At 44.9% G+C, this 5,000-nt stretch overlaps 1 non-coding gene across 1 annotated transcript in view; it reads right to left on the bottom strand.

The window, feature by feature from the left end:
- The window catches only part of LOC131933694 (small subunit ribosomal RNA), a 1,849-nt gene extending 995 nt beyond the window's left edge, over positions 1-854 (bottom strand). The window contains exon 1 of the ribosomal RNA XR_009385148.1: positions 1-854. This exon is cut by the window's left edge and continues 995 nt beyond it. This is a non-coding gene — a ribosomal RNA (small subunit ribosomal RNA).
- Positions 855-5,000: the final 4,146 nt, after the last annotated feature.

Here is a 5,000-nt window from a genome sequence, read left to right as displayed (position 1 = left end):
ATTCCATTATTCCATGCACCATTATTCAGGCAGCGAGGCCTGCTTTGAACACTCTAATTTTTTCAAAGTAAACGCGTCGGCCACCCGGGACGCTCAGTGAAGAGCACCCGCGGGAGAGAGCCGACAGACGGTAGGGCAGGAGATACGGGCAGTGAGCCGGCGCGAGCCGGACCGCCCGCCTGCGCCTGAGATCCAACTACGAGCTTTTTAACTGCAACAACTTTAATATACGCTATTGGAGCTGGAATTACCGCGGCTGCTGGCACCAGACTTGCCCTCCAATAGATCCTCGTTAAAGGGTTTAAAAGTGTACTCATTCCAATTACGGGGCCTCGAAAGAGTCCCGTATTGTTATTTTTCGTCACTACCCTCCCCGTGCCGGGAGTGGGTAAGTTGCGCGCCTGCTGCCTTCCTTGGATGTGGTAGCCGTTTTCTCATGCTCCCTCTCCGGAATCGAACCCTGATTCCCCGTTACCCGTTACAAACATGGTAGGCATATCACGTACCATCGACATTTGATAGGGCAGACATTTGAAAGATGCGTCGCCGGCGCGAGGCCATGCGATCAGCACAAAGTTATCCAGAGTCACCAAATGGGACGACGCAACCCCTTGCGAGGCCGCGCCGATTGGTTTTGAACTAATAAAAGCGCTCTTCCCGATAAAGGTCGGAGCTTCGATTGCATGTATTAGCTCTAGAATTGCCACAGTTATCCAAGTAGGATCGTGTCATCTAAGGAACCTCGACTGATTTAATGAGCCATTCGCGGTTTCACCATGGGACAGTGTGAACTTAGACATGCATGGCTTAATCTTTGAGACAAGCATATGACTACTGGCAGGATCAACCAGATAGCTATCGTTTGCGAGACGTTTTTCCACAACACATCGCGGGACGGGAGACAACGCTCTAGCGAGAGAACGGATCCCGGCATTCCCGGATTTTTTCACATCGGACCGCTCACATTTCCCCCTTCACCGTAAACACGGCGTCGCCGGGAAATCTCTCGATTTGCATCGAGCCGACTGCGTTTTGCAGACCCGTCGCCCGTTCCGAGGGCTGGGCCAGTGCGAGACTTTTATCGAGCCACCAATACTGCTTGGTTGCGTTAGCACTGCGCGTCGCCGCTGGCTTCACGCTACGGACACGTACTTTTACCTTCACTGGCGCGACCTGCGCGCCGAGCCCGCATTTTACCGGGAAGCTAGTCGGGAGACTGAGCCACGCACGGTCAGATCGGGCACATGTCGCTGGCTGCGAGGGAGCGCGGATCCTAGCGTCACATAGAGGCTTCACCGACACTCACCTCCACAATAGTAGATACAGACCGTTTTAACCGCCGTATTTCTGCCCATACCTCTAGTGTTAAACCGAAAAATCGGGTACATAGTCTCGGGGAGGACCGGGGTGCCGCCCCATGAGGGGAGCCCGCACGGAGGGCGCCGGGGGTGCCGCGACCCGGGGGGCGGCGCGGGGGTGTCGGGGCGCATCTACGGGGCTCACTCGCGCGGGCGCCACACTTCCGGGGGGCGCCCCAGGTGGGGTGCCAACTTTGGCGCCCCCGACTAAGGGGCCGCCCCCACTGCGGTTACACGCTTTACGACCACCCACCCGCGTTCCCCACCCCAGGGGGCATGCGAATCACCCGCCAGGGGGCGTTCTGGGACCGAGGGCGCCGCTCCGGCACAAGGGGGAGCCAAAACGCCCCGAGTTCCCCCGCGGCCACCTCGACACCTGGGCGGGCGGCGAGGGGTGTCCTGCGATCGGGGTGGGGAGCTCTACCAGAATCACCCGCCAAACTTCACCGGGGGCGTCTCCCGGCGCCCCTGCGCTCGGGTGACGAACAGCGCCCCGGGCTATCCCGGGCGCCCTATGGCGTCCACCTTCGATCGGAAGGGTGATCTCGACTCGGGCTGAGGCGGGCCACAACAATCCGCGGTCACATCGGAGCCGTCCAGGCTAACGAGGCCCCGGCTCACGGGTAACCCATGGGGCTGGACCGGGAGTCCGCCGTTAAAGAAGAAAGAAATGTAGTGCAAACCAGAACCAGTTTTTTTTATTTATTTTATAACTCGACTAATAATCGTCACAAAATTATAAACTTGGTACCTACGGATAGCCCTGGGCCCAACCTAATACAGGATGTCCATAACTATGCGCTAATTAAATAATTAATGGGTATTAAGGTCGGTCTTAGTAAATTGCTATATAAAGTCTAAGACCAGAACCAGTATTTTAAATTTATTTTATAACTCGGCTCCTAATTGTCACAAAATTTAAAAATTGGTACCTATGGATAGCCCTCGGCCCTACCTAATACACCGTGTCCATAACAATGTGGTAATTAAATATTTACTGGGCGTTAGGGTCGGTCTTAGTAAATTGCTATATAAAGTCTATATAAAATTTTACGAATTTAAAAAAAAAATTCCTACCGTCAAAAATAGCGACGCCTAGACCACCACACCTGTTCTGACGTTAAATCCTACTTGCACACACGTGTGGGAATAGATTAGATATCATCTAGAGATAGAATTCCTAATTATTTAATTAAAATAGAGACTCTAGATTTAATAGTTGTGTCATAGTTACATTAAGTCGAATTAGCGAAGCGGAGGCGGGAACTAGATTCTAGATCTAACACTTCGATTGCGATGAAAAAAAAATAGCTTTATTTTAAGGCCGACAAGGCAAATACGGTTTAATTAATATTAAAGAAATAAGTCCGAACACCTACCTTAAGCGAATCATCTACACAACACATGACTAGAAATAATACACGTCCACACGAAGAGCGATTGAAACGGTGACTGCAACGGTGAAAACTTGTACGACGGAAACATGGCGCCTAGGTTATGCCTACTTCCGGTCTGATGAAAATTTTTAATTCATTTTAAATTTTGCGCTCTATTTCGTCCGCGCTTGTCCACTTAAACTCTACAGAAAAGATAGTCTATATAAAAATAATTCCTAGAAGACAATTTTATGAGAGATCACCCACATTTATTTACCCTGCCTGTCTACCTTAGGGTTAGAGTTTGAATTTTTCTAGATTCAAGCCAAATATGCCGTGTCGATTAAACGACGACGTACATAACAGAGCGAAGACAATGAATGGTTCCTTAATTAACTATAATTACGGTCCTAATACAACTACAATTCACCATAGTACTAATATGTATGTGTATTGTTGTTTTGGGAGTTCTGTCATTACATTTTAAATTATAAAAAAAACGGGTTTACGATACACTTCATTACGCCGCCGATCGTGGTTTTAGATTTAAATTTGGTCGGATTCGGTTTATTATTAATTTATATAATACTTTATACATACTTTAATTCATTAAATACATTTATCTATGTATTTATTTCATTAGTTAAGTATTTGTTTAACTAAAAATTATCAATTTAAGGCATAACAATTACAGAAAACGATTGTATTTGAGATAAGTCTTATCGAACCATTTAGTAGCTGGGTCGGTTTATTATTAATTTATCTAATACTTTATACATACTTTCACTCATTAATTACATGTATATATGCATTCATTAAATCATTTAAGTATTTATTTCATCAAAAAGTATCGATTGAAGGCATAACACTGATAGAAAACGATTGTATTTGAGATAAGTCTTATCGAACCATTTAGTAGCTGGTTCGCGGGTCGGTTTTATTCCTTAACTCTAGATTTAAGTCTATCGTGTTTAATTTCAATTTAATTTATCACAACTTTTAGATTTTGTACTAGATTAAGCTACATTGAAGCTTATTTTTCACTATTTAATCAATAGAGGATATTATATAATATTTTTAAGTCTAATATTACGCAGCCGTTTGTTAAATCTAGTTTTACAACGACGACTCGCGCGATTTCGGTTTGGTTTTAAAACTTAAGTTCATTGATTCTTAAAATATATATTCCAGTTAGAATAGAACTGAATACGTACCACATGATGTATACACACGTTTGGGTTATTTATTTATTTTAAATTTAGTTTATTATGACCGATCGTAATTAACTTTGGCGATACCGGGCTGATATGTCTTATCGACCGGAAAACTACTGTCCCTTCGGTCGACTAGTTGGTCTTAGACGGCATTACCGAGGTTTGAAAACTCTTACACCGTGTTTTTATTTTCACATAGATCCTATATTTTGATACCAGTCATTCGTTTAAGTTTAAATTAGAAAACGTGAAATGTAGTTTATTGGAAACACTAATGTTTTTAATTTTGTACAAAATAAATTTTTATTCGTTTCAGGTAAACGGCGGGATGAGAAAAATCTGCTTTCTACAACACATACATTGGTTAAGAATATAAAGTGAAATATAGTTGTACAAACACCGTCTCTACTTAGCAGCTTAGCCTCTACGGCAATGCCGCGTCTTTACACTGGGCGAGCTTGAGACTGGAAAACTCTCGATCACTCTACGCGGGAATGCCGCTAAGTCGAGGCGGTCTGATCGGCAACCCATCAAACTTCAGCTCATCTATTTTTTTTTTATTTTTCACAATTTTTTTAAAATTCGGGTAAACGGCGGGATGAACTCAACCAAATTTTTCAATTGGGTTTTTAATATCCACGTACATTCAGCGCAAAGTGAAATGTAGTTTTAATGTATTTAAACATAGAACAACCACCGTCATTCGCCAGCTCTGTTAGACTAACGACTCGCCGCTTCGCATCCTCGGTGGAACGGGCGACCTCTCGATCACTTGCGGCCACAGTACGGCAATGCCGCAAAATAAAGTCGGTTTGATCGGTGAACTGCCACTCGCACGATGAAACTTTGAGACATTTTTTTTCGGACTTTGAAAATTTTCAAAGTCCGACCGAATGACGAAAAGTGAAATGTAGTGCAAAACTTTGAATAAAAAAAAAAAGAAACAGGCGCATGAGACGACACGTCGTCCCATGCCATTGCCTGTCTCTCTTCGATGGACGACGGCGACGCAGCGCTTTTCCAGTCACTCAGTGGTGGGTCACCGGGCGAAT

This window comes from Physella acuta, unplaced genomic scaffold (genome assembly GCF_028476545.2).
Source record: "Physella acuta isolate Inbredline_101_S28 unplaced genomic scaffold, ASM2847654v3 ptg002601l, whole genome shotgun sequence".
Lineage (NCBI taxonomy): Eukaryota > Metazoa > Mollusca > Gastropoda > Physidae > Physella > Physella acuta.
Note: the sequence above shows the minus strand (reverse complement) of the source record. Positions and strands in the feature narration are given on the sequence as shown.